General features: G+C 42.1%; 1 long non-coding RNA gene across 1 annotated transcript in view; it reads left to right on the forward strand.

Annotated features, from left to right (window-relative positions):
* Positions 1-16,572, forward strand: part of LOC122967760 — a 53,266-nt gene extending 36,694 nt beyond the window's left edge. Inside the window, exons 3-4 of the long non-coding RNA XR_006398673.1 lie at positions 13,211-13,275; positions 15,272-16,572. This is a non-coding gene — a long non-coding RNA (uncharacterized LOC122967760). The remainder of the gene's footprint in view (positions 1-13,210; positions 13,276-15,271) is intronic.
* Positions 16,573-17,174: the final 602 nt, after the last annotated feature.

Raw genomic sequence — 17,174 nt, forward strand, 5'->3', positions numbered from 1 at the left:
GCCGGATACAGGGATGAATTGTTAACTACAGCAGGTCAGCCTGTGCCCCACAACCCCCGGCCCTCTCTGCTCTCCCCCGACCTGCTGTTGACTCATCTCCATGGTAATGGGGCAGGAATTTGTTTTCTCTCATGTGTCCGCTGCCAGCATTGCCACCCCTCCCCACCCCCTTCTCTTCATCCTCTCTGTCCTCCAGCGTCCAATCAAAAGGCAGCTTGAGGGAATCACATAGTCAGGAAGTGTTGAGGGTGCATCCCACTGAGTGAAGTTGTGCTGTCACTGGAGCTTTGCTCTGCTGGGAAAGAAGGCCTTAAGGGAAAATGTGTGTGATTTGTTTGGTAGGAGAGCGAGTACAGTCATTACAACTGACTCATAAGCACATGTACGCAAACATTGTTGCACACATTCATACATTTGCAAGCACATACAGATTTTGTAGGAGGCTATGTTGTGTTTGTTGGGCCAGACCTGTATGTGGTTTATAATGTGCAACTTATTATAAAATATATTCTACATAAGCTGTTTAAATCCTCCTCCTGCAGCCATTGCACTGGCCTTGGTTAAGATCATTCAATTTCTGTTTATTTTTGCAGTGCAATGATTAAGAGAAACCCTAAACAGATCGAGGGTGCACCGTATATGTTATAATTGTGTGTCAGTCTTTCCGTGTTTCACATAGCACAGTTATACAGCACAAAGGGACACCAGTTTCCCATATTCCTCTTTGGTGCTTATAAAAAAATACTACGTGTCTCTCTCTGTAATCTGAGATTTATTGTTTTTTTTGTTTTGTTTTTATGAGCAAATCAGCTCCTCTTTTCATGCTAACGGAGTTTTGTGCAGTTTAATTCCCATCATTGTCTCAATGTATCGACATTCAAGTGTGTGCATGTGTGAGTGTGTGTGTTTGTGTGTTTGCCTCCACACGCGTTATTAGCTTAGGGCAGGTGAGTGTTTGCCTACCTGTCTCCCTTTATAAGGTGAGTGTTTGCCCAAGGAATGCACCATGTCCGATTTGTCATTGACTCTTATTGTTCAGCTCATCCAACTGGTGCCTTGAGGTTGAGTTATGCTGTGCCCTGGCAAGTGAGAAATATGTGCTTTTCTTCCCTTTTTCCTCTTTTGCTCAGTGTATTTGCACATGTTCTTGGATGAAAATGTGACTTGGTGGGAAAGTATTAAGGATGGTAAATGCATTTGGAATGAGAACGAGAGGAGTCCAGACCTGCATTAAGAAAAGTGGAAAGTGAATTATTAAACATCGTGATCAAGTTGAATGTCACCCATTTCAGAGAATTAACAGCAGTTTTGATAAAAGCCAGAGATTTTGCCTGGCTTCTGCTTCCCATCTGTAACTACATGGAAGGCTCTTGTTTTGGACTTGTGTCAGTTGAGATAGAAAATTACACAAGTCGTCAGTCTTCAATTATGCATTATGCAAACATAAGTGAGGAAAAAAAAAGAAATAATATGACGTGATTGAGCAGAATTACTTTTCAAACCAAGCATATCCTGCGGATTCATAAGAACTCTGATGAGCAAAGCTGGCTCTCTTGCATTGTGGTAATGAGGAAGCCTCAGCGAACTAATCCCTCCTGCTGCACTCAAGTGGTTAACAGAGCCATTACCAATGGCATGTGCAGCTTTTCATGCTTGGTAATTTTCAGAAAATTTTGATCTTTAATATCAACTGCATCTTAAATAGCAAGATTCTTGTTTGCATTTAAGTTGTTATTTGTGTAACTATGTGGATTTCTGTGGATACCTGTGTAAAGAAGGTACATATAAGTGCATGTGTGAATGTGTAAGTATTTGAATTTGCGTGCATGTGTGCCTGTGTGTGTTTGTGCGGCTGTCATCCTGTGCCACCATCTGGGTGGTCCTCACGGCTGGTTTGATGGTAATCCCCCTGTCCCATAAATCAGTGTCCGGGCTCGGGCCGGGAGCTGATGCTGTGTGACCACTGGAGCGAGGGGCTCGAGGCACTAAGCTGCGACCCCAGCCGTTGCCCAGCCCTGGCCTGGCCACACGTCAGCTCTCCACACCATCTTTAAAATAACTCGTCATGCACGGCTGACTTCGGGAAATGGCCTCAGCTCCAAGTACATGCAAGCCACCAACAATATAAGCCAGGGTAGAAATTGAGGGCACCCTCATAAACTGTGCTGGTTGGTGTTCTTTAGCACCAGGAGATATAGTTTCATGACTTACAACCTGAGTAGTTTGTGCATGACTCCACAATCTTTCCCCCAATTTTGTTTTCAAAACTTTTCCATTATGGATGGATGGATTTTTCTATTTTCAATTTTAAATATAGAAATGTATTCACTAATAATACAATTTGTTTGTTCTGACTAAACCTGAAGTGACTTCTGATAGCCGTGTAGAGAGCTGCTCTCAGTTCAAATGTTTCTGTCTGACTCAAAGTGCCAAGATTAAAGCCATATCTTAGTCTTTGTAGGGTCTATACCTCTCTCTGAGAATGAGGAGGGAGGATGAAGGCCTGTCCGAGCTGTCTGGCTTGCATACAGCTCTCCACTGAGCTTTTATCTAGGGAGATTGGTTGCAGCTCTGTCCAGACCCGGCTCCCAGGGAGTGCACAGTCCCGAGACCTGTGGCATTAATAAAGATAATGCTGTTTGGAATAATAACAGTCAATTCTGCCCGATAGAGGAGAAAGACAACAGACCAAGTGTAGCAGGATACAAAAGAAGCCAAGATGAAAGGCTGAAAGGTAGGCCTGTGTACCTCTCTGGCTCTCTTGTGGGAACTGATGGAACCTATATCAACATGCTCACACACAAACAGTACTGAGTGGGAGCCTATACCGATTTTGACCCTCGGGTGCCATGACGCAGAAATGCAATTTGTTCTTTTGTCTGCCAAGATCACAGAGGGAGAGCACTGACTTGTCTTTCTTTTTATTCTTATGCTTTTTTTCCTCTTGCTCCCCTCCTTTTCATTCTCTCTATTCCCCATTGCCTTCAGTGAGTGCAATTTAGTTTGATGAGCAGGTGGTCTTTTTTGAATCTCACAGTGCTTTTGGCTCCCACCTCTGGCGTGTGGGGCTTTCAGTCAGAGTCAGTCATGTAGGCCAGGATTAGAAGGGTGGAGGAGAGGGAGGAGGAGGGTCCAGTAAGAGTCTTGGTATTGGCGACCTCAGCGCCCTGCAGTCAGAACCATGCAGAGTGCAGATTGAAAGAGTTATTTTGTTGCTAAAGCTCTCAGCCGCACCCCAGATGGCTTTTGTGCCGGCCAGGGACATGCTTGGGGACAGGGTTAAAGCAACAGAGTCCTTCAGGCTTGGTGAGTCTCTGTGCTCAGCAGGTAAAGCACTGTGGGCCAGACAGACTAAGGCAAAACGCTGTTGTCTCGGCTTTTTTCCACCTTGAATCTGAACAGTGGACCGGAACAAAATAGGTGGATTACAGCAAAGGGGAAGACTATTTCTCAGCACACATACACACACACATTTACAGGGTGAGATTAAGGCCTCTCAACATCGACCCAAGTTAAGACTTAGTGGAGTGTTTCATCTGATGTCATATAACACAAAAGAGCTGGTAGAGGGAGAGATTGAAATGTTGCTGTGTCTGCATTTCCAGTGGAAGGCCTTTCTCCTCTTGTGCACAATTTCCTTTTTGTAGAAAACTGCACCGACCAAATTACAACCTGCTTTCACTGCGTTACCTTTGATCTCAGTTTCATCACACAACTGCTAATTAACCAAGCCTGTTACTACTTAAAAAAAATCATGGCCCTTAATCTATGGCCCATGTTCAGAATTCCTCTGCAATAATCTCCATGGTGACACCAAGACAAGCGATCAATATTTTGTCAATAATGCTAAACAAGTCTGCCGTTTTGCCGTATTTCTGGTGTTGACTTCTCGTGTTATAAAATCCTTCTTGCTCTTGAGCGTGAATACTTTGTAGCCTGGTTCCAAACCCCTCAATTCCGGCCACAAATTTTAGTGAGTGACAGCATAGCCAATCAAAGTCTTTGTTGGCAGGGCTTAAGCTGGTGACATTACCAAATTGTGTCAGATTGGAACAACAAGGGCTGCGACTTTCATATTTTATTAACTTGACAATTATTTTTACCGGTAATCATTTAGTCTGTAAATGTCAGATAATTGTGAAAAATGGCCATTACAGTTCTTGTTGGTTGATTTCCTGTTGATCAACCAATCAATTACTTTACTCATATTTTCAGCATTAGTTTAATCTCTTATAATCACTGCTCATTATATATTAAACTGCATGTAATCTTGGAATAAATACAAATTAATACGATGAATACAAAGCATGGATGTGGGTGCCCAAATAAAATTATAGGTAAATCACAACAGAAAATGGCCAATAACTAAAAACATATTAACTGAAATGGTAAGTTTCGAGTTTATATAAAGAGAGAGCAAACATAAATTCAGGTGGATTTGTGGCAGGCATTGGTTCATCTGTCTCTCTGTCTCCATCTGTCCTTCTCACTGATTCTGTCTCATCTTCGTCACTTGGGCCCTCATCCCTCACATTCAATCTTTCTCCATCTCCCTCTTCTCTTTCACCTATTTCCTGATCTCTTTATTTTTCACTTTTATTGATTCAGATGAGAACTCAGCTCTCTTTTGCACCTTGACCATACTCACAAAGTTTTACACACCAGGAAGCTGTCCAGTACAACCACAGTCTGACCTGTTAGTCACTGAGCAGCACAGTTTGGGTTAAGGGCTTTGCTCAAAAGTACCTTAATGGTTTCTCACTTTGCCAACCCTGGTCCAAGGATGTAGCTGCGACCCTCGGGTCACAGGCCCACTTCTGTAACCACTACCCTCTTCCCTTTTGCTCCTGTGTCTCTCCTTTCCATCGCTTCGGTCTCTCTGTTCTTCTTTTCCATCTCTCTCCAGCTGTTCCTCCTGCCCAGTCTTCAGTATTTTTGACAATGCTGGAAATATGAGCACTCTAGCCCTTCCTTTTTATTTTATCTCAGAAGGCCAGTCCAGCTACTCTGACCTACATAAGTCAAGATGTAAAAGGATCTTGGTTAAAATCAGTTTTAAATTGTAGTAGCATGTGGTTTATAAAGTAAGCTAAAACCACATCCAAGTGATATTTAGATCATGGCTAAAATATTCCCAGTCTCACCGTCAAGGATGCAGCTTGTGTGAGTGCAGACTTGTCCTCAGATTAACAGACAGATGTTCATGGGATGCCACTTTTAAATATATTTGCTCATCAAAGTAAAATAATTGATCTTCTGGCACTGAAACTGCAGTTTTAATAATATAGTCCTCACCAGACCTTAACCAAAACCCTCTCCCTAAGAATAAGTTGTCAAATTTATAATCCCTGAACATTACTGATTCAAACGTAATGTAACCCCATTTGTAGTTTTGATATTAATTATGATTGAGACTCAGTAAACTGCACAGGCTTTTTCAAAGCTGGTGGAACAAGCCCCATAGCATGGGTGGCAGGATATATGGCTGTCACTGGAGACTGGTTAGGACACTTTGAGGTCTGGGCTGTAAATCAAAGCAGGATGAGTGATTGGTCTCTAGGTTTGTCCCCCAAGTGTTTGTCATGGAGATCTCACCAGTGGCCGCTTCTACTCGTACTGATAAACAGCAGGGATTGGATCCAGACCCTGTTGGGTTCTAGCTGGAGCCCAGGGGCTCGTAACCACACAGACCAGGAATGTTAGTCATTTGTTTATTATTGGTGATATTTGCCCACTCCTAATCCCTGGCTGGATTAGCCTTGATGTGTTCCTCATCCCACCTTTTTCCACTAGCACAGTCCCTGACATTTACATTAGGAGTTTTGCGTGGCTTCTTTGTGGTGTTTGCGTTTGTTAATGTGTGCTTTGACTATTTGTACACACATACATCTGCATGCAGTGGCATGCTTGTAGGCTTGTGTGTCAATGAATGACAATAAATGAATGTGTGTTTAAGTGTGTTTCACATCTGTCGATGAAAGATGTTTTAAATCAAACGAGTTTGACAGATATCCCCTCTAACTGCCATGTAACACTGTGATAAGTGTCGATAGGAAAATTCTGTGACTGTGGCGGATATCTTATTCACTGCCATGGTATCTTTTTCTGTGGCCGTATTTACAGCTTGAGGCATGTTTGGATCTAACAATGCAGGGCTCCAGAAGGTTCCTTTTTTTCAATGGAACAGCCCAAAAGCCCTGTAGGAACCAATTAATCAAAGACACTGAATGTCAGCGTGGCGTCATTGGAATAGGAAATTAATGATGTCAATAAGGAGGAGAAAGTGATCAGAGTGGTATTTACGTTCTGTCCCGTGTGTCGTGAAACTATTGGCCTAGAGTCACCTGGATCAGAGAGGGAACAGGGTTTATTGAGCAAAGCTAACTTGTTCAGTGTGACCTTTAAAGAGCTGATCCCAAACACTACATAAATCTGTTTCCAGTTTCAAAACACAACCGCGCACATGCTCATTAACATGCCGTACTCTCTCACCCACACAGTTTTTGTGGGTGAAAAAGTCCTGTAAATCTGCACAAACACTTAGGCTCTAGACAGAATCCCTGCTCCCTAGTTCCTCCCTTTTAATGCACAAACATACACAGGAGCAGATACACCAACACTGCAAGACTGACAGGCATATAGCATGTAATTATCTATGTTTATGTGTGTGGGCTTTGAGGCCAAAAGGTTAAGAATGTCTCAGTGACAATCCCATCTCACTGAATTGAGCAATGTGTAGCAAGGATGGACAGATATGTTTACAAGGCTTAAAGCATCCAACCCAAGTCTCAAGTCATTTGTGACACGTCCAAGTAAAGTCACATATTTTCATAAGAGCACTGCAAGCCAAGATGCAAGTCTTTAAGGTTTACTGTAAAACATGCCATTTGAACTTTTCTTAATAGTTTCACACAGCAGAGATTCTTTAATTAAGCTCAATAATTGAATATTCAAAGTGTGTGGACCAGTCATGATTTTTCAGAATCAGATTTACTCAAACTGTTTTACTCAAACACAATAGGACTTCACACAAACCACCCCGTAGAGACACCAATATTGGGTATGACAGGGCACATGTTCAACCCTCCCTCTGCATCCCTTTTTACCCTGCACGGAAAGAGTTTTTACTCACTGCACATGGAAGCTCTCCATGTGCAGCTTCATGGGGTGTTGGATAATTGGCAGTTTTTGGTAAGTGCAGATATGCTCCACTATGCATATCTTCTTCAATGTCCCTTGCACTATTTGCCTTTTTAAAGTGTCCTTTAATTGGCTGCACAGTCACAGTCTCCTGCGTGAAGTGTCCCCTGTGGTACCTGAATGTGGCCTATTTGACCCTGAGGCCCTGGGGTGAAAACCTCATATTTGGCAGCCTGAACTGATGGCCATTAAACAGATTTCTGTCCGTCTTTCAGTCTAACCTAACCTTCATCTCTTTCTTTCTCTACCTCTGTTTCTGTCTTTAATATGAGTTTTGAAGGTGATCTCTTTTTCATAGGGACAGTATTGGGCCTCTGAAAAGCAAAATCCGCTCCATTTCAACACCTTCTCATAATCCTTAGCTACCCTGTGTTTGTGTGAGTGGGGCAGTTCTGTCAACATGGTAACATGCCTGCCTCCTCAGCCCCAAGGAAAGGCCTCAAATTCAGGCTCTAGAGGACCCTGACTAGCCCACCTGATAGATCTGGCCATGGCTTCTCCCTAATACCAGCCACTTCCAACTGGGCTGCATCAGCAGTACTGAAAGACCTGAGAGTACTGTGATCCCACCATGGGGTGTATGGCTATGGCTCCGGCTGCACTACACTTTAATCCCCTTCCCTTTTAACCACAATGGGAAACATGTGCCTACTCTGTGTAGGATACAGGCCCACCATGGGAGAGGCTGTTTACCTTCATGCTAAAACTAACATTTCACAGCTCCTGTGACCACTCCTGGTTAACTTCTACTGGGTTAAAAAGGTGATAGAAGATCATTTGGTGACATTTTTTTATTTCAGACAAGATGATAGGTCTTTGCTGTTGCTGCTGAATAGAATTGTCTCCTCACTTCTCACCCTGTAAAATTTGACACACTTTTTTTTTCTAAAGAGGAAGAGGGTTGAGTTGTCTAATTTGTCTGATTAAAGAGCTGCTCATGCTGTAACTTTATTATCCTCTTAAATTTCCATTCCAGACTGAATTTTGGGTCAGTGTATGACACTGATGATTGCACCTTTCTGTTTCTTGGGAAGAGACTTAAGTAAAACTGGGAACTGTGCTTGTCAAAACTATATCCTAAACCAACATAATCCATCATGAGGGATTTTTCCAGATGTGCAGAGTACATCACATTGCTCTAGATTTTCGAACACCCAGAATAAAAGTCTAAGATCTTGACTATGGTCCTTGTCCTTAAAGTTCTGTCCTGTTTTCAGTTGTAAAACAGTTGTTTCTGTGCAGGCAGGGAAATATAACACAGAGAGATGCAGTAGTGTAAAACAGGACCCAGCAGCCATATGCCAACCCGGAGGACAGGAAATGCACTCCAGATGAAGATACTACATTGTGGTTTACTTTACCGATGTATGTGTGTGTGTGTGAGACTGTGTGTCTGCTGTAAGACTGACCATATGCCTCTTTAGTTACATCACAGCATTTCCATTCTCAGTGACTTAGTATGACTTTTGATTATTAATATATTGATTTAATTTTTATATAATATATATGTAAACCATAATGGCAAAAACATCATACAGTAACTTATCAGAGCCCACATTGCTGCTTTTGTCTGGCAACTGTCCATAATTTGATTTATAATGAAATTCTGAAACAGAACAGCAAATCTTATATTTTAGAGCCTGCACCCAGATAATCTGACTGTTTTTCACTCATTTCAGTAAGGTTTTAAAATCAACTGGTAGTACAGCTTTGCACAGAAACAGGCTTTTACATAGCAGCTGCCAGAATTGCATTCATTTGCTAAGTTGGTGCAAAGTTTGACCCAGAAGACAAACAATGGAAAACGTAGACATCCAAAAAAGGACCATGTACATTTTGTCATTTCTTGCACTGATATTCCTTTTCTTTTTCTTTTTTTCGATGTGAGTGTGGCCTTGAAGGCACCAAAAAGGAGAGCTATAACCACACAACAATCAAGTAACCTTGACTAATTAGTATGTAAAGCATGTTTCAAGTCTCTGCAAGCTGTGTTCCTATGGTATGATTAATGGAAAACCAATGGTTGCCTAGAATGTTCAAAATCTGAAAAAAACTTTATATGCTTTGGAAAACGCTAAGCTTTAATGTAGAGTAGATACATATTTATATTAGTTTGGCCAAAACATGCAAAACCACTACTACACTCATTTATTATGCATGTTAGCTGTAGCAGTTACCTACATCGGTTCACGTTGAGTCCAATCTGAGGCTCTGGTGACCAATTCTTAACTCCACGCCCGGTGGGATTGTGTGACTGAATCAGATCCTGGCCTCCACAGGTGTGGCAGGTGATCTGAGGGATGAGTGAGCTCTTCCTGGGGTAACAGTAGCTCCAGCCAGCTTCCCCTGTTGCCCTGCCCCAAACTGCCTTTTCCTGTCCTCTTATCTGAGCATCCAGTGCAATCTAACCCAGGGTGCGGTTCCTCTGCTCCTCTATTCCCCTCGATGCCGGTCATCATCACTGGTCTTCTCAGATGTCACTGTGAAGAGAGAATGACCCGCTTGAGTTGAACTTGAGTTGAGCTGGCACTCCTGATACTCCATTATAGGCACGGCTGTTTCAGCTTCCTGCCACCCACAACTTTCCCCTCTCTGACCTCCATGGCATCAAGGACAACAGGAAAACAGACAGCTAATCTATTGAGGATTTTGTTTATTATGATGAGTTCTGAGGCAGCAGCAATTGTTTTTTCCAAATTTGATAGGGACGTAATTCAAGTGTCTTCATAAAACTGTAAAGACAAATGAGGTTAGGTTGTTGGTTGGGCCAGGGGAACATGCTGATGTAGTTGAAGGACTTTCTGATTAGCAGTGTGGAGCCTAATGTAGATCCTGTAAGAACAGAGACTTGTATTTCCTCCAACTGTCTGGGTTTGATTAAGCCGACCAGTCCACCAGCAGTGAGCCAACCAGCTTCTTTTACATTGTGACTTAGACTGAAAGACTCGGAACAAAAACTCTGAGAAGTTGCAAGCCTGATCACTGAAGCTAAAATGCGCAGAGACATCAAAAGTATTAAGCACCTTAGAAGCAAACAGTGTGGAAGTATTTGCATACTCACTATGTTTTATCACACGTACAGTGCTTATTCCACCATTTTAGACTTAATTATTTGCAAGTATTTCATTGACCCAGGAAAATTTGACACTGATTTAAGCAGAAGAAACTTGTGTGATTTCCCTACTTTAGCACATCAGTGCTTGGTAACCTGAATAGGGGTTGAATAATTTGCGAATCATCTATCATTTGCATTCCTGCCAAACACGGTATAAACATGTTTCCACATGTGCTCATTCCACTGCAGAGCTGCCAAACAGCAGCCAAGCTCTGCTGAAAGGAGGCTTATCAAAGCCCTCTATGATTTTCTTTGACAAAGAAATTGTTTAGTTTTGCACTTATTTAAGGGAATCTGTAGCCTCAGCTTAATTCAGTATACAGTGCATAGTACAAACATACTGTGTATTACTGTAACCTGTAAGTTTATATGCATATTTTTAGCCAGCATTTCCGGGCCTGGCTGATACCGGCAGCACACATTCACAAAGACAAGAAGGTTTGTGGGACAAAATCTGATTAAGTTATGTGTGTGTATGTGTGTGTGCATGCGTGTGTGTTGCATGGACCCGAGCTTTAAATGTGTGTGTGTGGACTTGCAGGCCTCAGCTCGGAGATGTAATCTGATTTGCAGAAAGGAACGGGTCGTTTCACATGACTGGTTTAAAGGACCACTTGCGCAAGGTTGTGCCAGTGTCCCTGACTGGTGTGTGCATGCTTGTGTGTATACACCTTCAAGTATTTATTTGTTTTCACAAAGTGCACTGCAGAAATACGAGCTTTTGTTAGTGTAGGCTTCTAAACAGTAGAAAAGGAAAGGTGTTGAAGTTTGCTGTGTGGTTGAACAAACCAGATTCCTGCATTTATACTGCAGTTCTTGGTTTTAAATGGGATTTATTTGGGAAAGGTTACATGACAGTAAGGCCACTGCTAATTAACAGTCGATTACACATCTGGAAAAAAGTACAGCTCTGTTGCAGGTTTTGTTTGCGACTTTCTGTTTACACATCTCATATAATCAGAGCTCTATTTTGAACTAATGGACCATCAGAAATTATATCAAATAATTGAAATCATCCTATAGCCTCAGCTCTTTTTAGAAGACTGCTAGGATCAAATCCCCTGAAAGCTTTGCCTCTGAATCCTCTCTGTTTTTTTTTAACATTGTTTGTTGATATTTTTTCGGGGTGGAGATTCTCAGTTGTTTTTTCAGAGCTGGATGTGGTCCATCATGTGATTTCCATTGAACAGTGGCCGGAGGAGACAACCACAGTAAAAGCAAGTGAGCGAGCATGAGTGTGTGTTTGTGTGTCATCTGGCCTCGTTAATAAATGCAGGTTGTTTTCCATCTGGGGGTCATCAATTGTGGTCATTACACACACACAAAAGTGGATGAGGGAAGGCCCTAGGAGGTGCCGTTTGTGCACGCTCTAGCTTGTGTGGCCGTGTACGTTTGTTTTTAAGCATGTACAGAACTTGTGAGTTGTGTATATGATCTCTCACTGCTCATGCCTGTCTTTTCTGAGATGTTCACTCGTGTGTGCTTGGTGTTTGGCTGTGTGTTTTCTCTCTTGTGTGTGGAGAGCTCATAAGCAGGACGATGCAGCAGGCAGGAAGCTCTGATCCCATCAGGCGTGTCAGCAGGGGCAGTTTTTCATAAGGTAGTAATCTCACCACACAAAGGGGTGTCCAATATTAGAGAGAGCCCCTACCCCTGAGCTAATCAAGACCTGACCAACCCTTCTCCTGGCTCGCCAACCCTCTAAACATTACCTCATCTGGAGGCTTAGCCCAGCCACATGCAGCTCCAGTCTACTGGTGTACATGATAACTCACTTAGCTCAGTACGATAGCTAGAAAAAACAGAAATTTAAGAAGGGATATAAAAGAAATGGGACTAGCACACACAACTACATATGGTGCCTGATGCCAGGGAAAGGTATTTTAAAAGGGAGAGGAAAGAAAGAATCATTTTACCATGTCCTCCAGAAACTCTGGGAAGCAATTTGCAAGTATTCAGTTTCTCTCCCCGCCGTCCTGTTATTGCTGTTTTCCCCTCAACTCTTGGAGCCTTCAACCTGAAAGGAGGTTCTTAAGTTCAGGCTTTGTGTCACTCGGAAACAGTGTACTTGTTGCCAAGGTAACAGGTCTGGGACAGTGAAACTCAGAAGCAGAGAGCACCTTTGTCCGTGAATGGATGAAGAGGGACCCAGACTGTCATCGGTCCAGAGCTCATAGCTTCAGTCTAAAACTTATCTGTGTAAAGAAACCTGCAACTTTCTCAATTCAGTATCTACCTGAACTTGTTAACCTTATAAAATAAAACCAGCACACCACTTCATTTTAAGCAGTAGAATGGAAAAGCCACTTTGATTGCTTCCATTCTCCTGCACTGCCAGGTACTGCAAAACTTCACTGAAACCTTAGATTTACATAAAACAGACCGGGGTGATCTATGTCACTACTCTAGGTTTGACTTTTTAAATGCTCTGTGAAGATACCAGAAGAGGTCTGAGCCATGTGGTCAATATAAAACCAGATTTGGTCGAGCAAGAGCTTTAAAAATAATGCATGAAGTAGGAAGGCAAAGCTGTTGAGTGACAACTTGTAGTAACACTTGAAACTAATAAACTTTACTGCTCCAGTGCATATTCCTAGATTTTGATTGAACAGTGATGATGGCAGAGTGACAGAAAGGTTTTTTTTTCTTATCCTAAGGTAATCATCCCACAATTCCTCTGATTTATTTTGAGATCCCATTGGTTCCTGACTCCCATTGCAAGAAGAAACTATTTGCTCTTTAGTTGTACTGTAGAAAAATAAATGTTTGCTGAAGTGTTAATGCAAGTTTGGGCATAGCAGGACTGAATTAAATTTGATTCCTCTCTCTTATTTTTTGCCGTTGAATGAGCCACTCACTGAATCATTTTCTTTCCCCATCCTTTATATTTTTCAGATGATCTCAGGTGAGCAACGGGAAGAAGCTGACTAATGGAAACATGATCTCAAGAGATTCAACAGGTAGGGATGACTGTTTTGTTGTTTCATCTACATTCAGAGGAATGTTTGCTCTCACACACTGCAGTCTTATTATGTACAGTGACAGTTGCTATAAACAACCAGTGTATGGTATATTCACTGATCAAACAGATGTAGCAGTGGTACTTCACATGTATTTGAGACATGATCAGGGTGATGGTACTGGCGTAACGCCCATGTTCTTACTTTTTTTTATTGTGTAACTCAAGCCATGACAGCATGGTAAAGAATGCAGTGGCACAGAGATATCACTTCAAACACAGCTTCTCTTAGGAGCCTTAGATCCTTTCATTGGAAATGAATGAAGATATGCTTTGATGGCCCACCACAGAGTCGGTGGCCTTCAAAGCAACCTGTTGATGGGATTGTGCACGGCAGCCAGCAGGCTGAATGAGTGGCACTGTATACGTGCACCTCTCAGGGTGGCCGCGGGTGTTCTCAATGGAGGTCAAACATGCTTGACCCCAACATGAGTAGTCTTTTTCTATAGATTTTAGGCGTACATTATCTTCTTTTTTTTTTTCCTCGTACCTGGTGCTCTCAGTAAATGAAGGGGAACTGTGTGTGTGGATGGCAGGGTGCCAGCAGACAGGTACAGTAGATGTGCTGATGAGGGAGGGTGATAGGGGCCGGCCTCAGTCGCAGCCCCAGGCACAGACAGGCGTACACAGGCAGGCTGAGACTGAGAGGCAGGTTGGGACCTGGTTCTGTGTGCTGATGCTGTTCCACTGGCTCTGCTCCAAGGTGAGGCATAGGAGAGAAACGTGGGAAGGGAAAAGCCAGAATGCAGCACAAAAGGGAGAGATAGAGAAGTAAAAGGAAGATTATTGAGAAGTGAGGCTGGAAAAAGCGTAGATTCTGAAATGAAAGTATAGAGTCAGAGCACGTGTTAAGAGCAACAGAGTGGTAGTAGCTTAGGTTAGGTGAAGCAAGCTGGAAAGCAGTGATGATGTCTGAGGCCCAGGGGAAGGAGAGGGCGGTGAAGGAGGAGGGAGATGAAGAAAGAGGACGAGAGTGAGGCCACATCCTGTGCGCTGGTGGAACGTGACTCCTCACAGGTAAACCAGCTCAGAGGTGCAGACAGGCATAAAGAAGATGAGAAACATTGATGGATGACTACTTATCCTCTGACACGTCGTTCCTACCCCGGGCAAAGAACAAGCGGGAGAGGCCGGTCCTGCCACTTCGCTGCCATGGCAACCACAGGGTTTAGTGCACTGGTGTGTGGAGGCAGACAACGTAATGTCATTTTGTGGGAGGTTATATGCAAGCACAGGTAAAGCAGAGCCGGGGTTGTCAAGGGGCCACCTACCTGCATTACCTCACTTCGGGATGTTCAGACTTTGTTGTTACAAAAGCAGATGTTGTACACTGATTAGCACTGCTGTCATAAGAAAGCAAAACATTCATCCAGCTGTTGTTCTCATATAGAACAGTTTTCTCATGTATTTTTTCCCACAACTGTTCACAAGTAATTAATTTCCTTAATCATTGAAATAAGACATATCTTTCTAATCAGGACTTTTTTGGCCTGAAATGGTACAAGCAGTTACATCTTAATTTTGTTTCTGGCCTGAAAAGTTGCTAGTTGCAGCTGCACTGTAAGCGGGCCTGGTGATTTGTATCCACATGGCTTGAAGCAACACACACAGCCTGGTTTTTGCCACAACTCATGATATGATAATTTCAGCTGTGGATGAGGGTCTGCGTTGTTCATCTGTAACTTCTTTATGCCAGTTTGAATCCTCAAGCCCTTTTTGTGTGGAGTTTGTGAAAGCAGCCAAAAATGTTCTGCTGGTTATTCAAAGTTACTTGGTTCAACCGTCGCTCTTAACTTAAAAAAAAAAAAAAAAAAAATGGTCAGAGATAATAAACCTCTAATTTTCTTTAGTATGGGTATGAGAAACATGTGTCGGTGTTCAAGCTTCAAGTGTTTTTTGGACTCAGTCAATCATTAGTTTCTGTATTATGTTTCTAGGATCATACTAAATCGTGGTTTGGACTGTGGACCAGCATCCCCCTGCAGCAGATGTTTGCTCCTGGCATGGCTGCTGACAGCCTGAGCTCCATCACTGACAATCTCACTCTCAGGATCCAGCGCCAGCAACTTGGACTTGGAGAAGCTGAACTCAGAAGGACAGTTGAGTGTGTTCTGCTGCTCAGACATTAAGGAACAGATCAGTCAATCCTGTCTGGAGAGGTGCTCTAAAGGAAACTCAATGCATATTTTGTATATTTACCACAATGGATCTACAAATTGTTTGACTTTTTTCTAAATTGAACCTGGATTAATATTTTCCCATATATACATCTGCTTTTGATATTCAGTGTTTATTCACATTGTTGCTCTTACGCTGTAGTTGTGACATTTACTATGTTATTCTGGATACAGTATCAACAAGTGCTGGAACTGTAAACGGAAAATAATTAGAGGTTATTTTCATTTTTAGTACTAGTTTTACAGACTGAGGTCAGCACTAACACCAATTTGATTGCAAAGTACAGCATATACACAGTTTATCTAACAAAGAGCGCGATAAATGTTTTCTATTGTTAAAATGAATTGAAACACATGTGATCAAGCTTCCTCAGAAGGATTACTCAGACACAGGAAATGTAACTTCATCATTTGACATTTGATATTCTAATTGTGATCACAAAGAAGCCATTGTCACCAAGTTGCTGATGAATGCAAACCAAAAAAACTTCTCTATTGACACTACATTTCATTGTAACACATTGGCAACCTGTGTTTATGTTAGTTAACAAACCTGTCAAGACACTTAATCTCCTTATGATTTATAGCTCCATAACTATGAAACCATGTTTGCAAAAATAAAAAAAAGCATAACCAAACTCCTGTCTGTTAAGATTAATAACTGATAAGATGCTTTCACAATGTTCGTTATGCGTGTGTGCATATGTGTGTCCATTGTTATTGTTAGGCATGTTGGCCTCATTACCAGTCTGTTTATGTGCCAATCTGCTACTTTCTGAGGACTATCTGGAGTTGCATCACTCTTTTTCTACTCAACAAGAGGCAGAGTAAAAGTGAAGTTTAAAGTGAAAATGGAAAAATGTGAAATTTAAATGATGATAAACTAAGCAGTTATTGGAAATCCCAGGGTTTTACTTCACTAATACCTGTGTGGATAATAGGCCAAATTTGAAGTGATATAAAATGTATTGTGAAAAAACACATTTATTTAGAATTTACTTTTATAGTTACTTTTCTAGAAATGAGAGTTTTCCTGATAAAGATGACATAATGGAAAAATGTGTTGGCCTGCTGAGTTTCTGTAAACCTTGTATGCATGACTGAGAAGTGCTTAATGTCAGAGTCGAGGTTAATGTGGGTCACATTCAATGGAGTTTTCATAAAAATCCCTGAAGCTCCGCCTCATCTGAAGAATGACATTTCAGGGAACACTATAAATGCATTTATTGTTTTCAATTATTTTAAGTGAGCTTAACAATTCAGCAGTGACTTCCTATTCAACTGTCTTTCACTGTCAATTTCAGCTGTGATTCAATAAGGTTTGGCTCAAGGGGGGAAAGCTACATCCCTGCAAGGGATGGGACATGGGTGCAGGATTGTGGGCTAGCAGAGTTGCCAAGGGGGTAATTATTCCTCAAGGGGTTGCTTATTGTTGTCTTTCTCTCAGCGATAAAACAAAGCCTACCAGGCTGGGCTTCGTTGCAGTGCGTTCATGCGCTTATTCTGGCGCTTGACAATGTTCTGACAAGTTGTTCAAAGCATCATAGGGATCATATTAAGAATCAAATTTGCAGGGGACAGGGTCAACGCTGAAAAAGAAAAGCGGTGTGAAGGCCCCGGCGCTGATGTTTTGGAAGTTGAGCTTCATGACATCTTTATGGCC

The sequence above is a fragment of the Thunnus albacares genome, chromosome 17 (assembly GCF_914725855.1).
Source record: "Thunnus albacares chromosome 17, fThuAlb1.1, whole genome shotgun sequence".
Classification (NCBI taxonomy): domain Eukaryota; kingdom Metazoa; phylum Chordata; class Actinopteri; order Scombriformes; family Scombridae; genus Thunnus; species Thunnus albacares.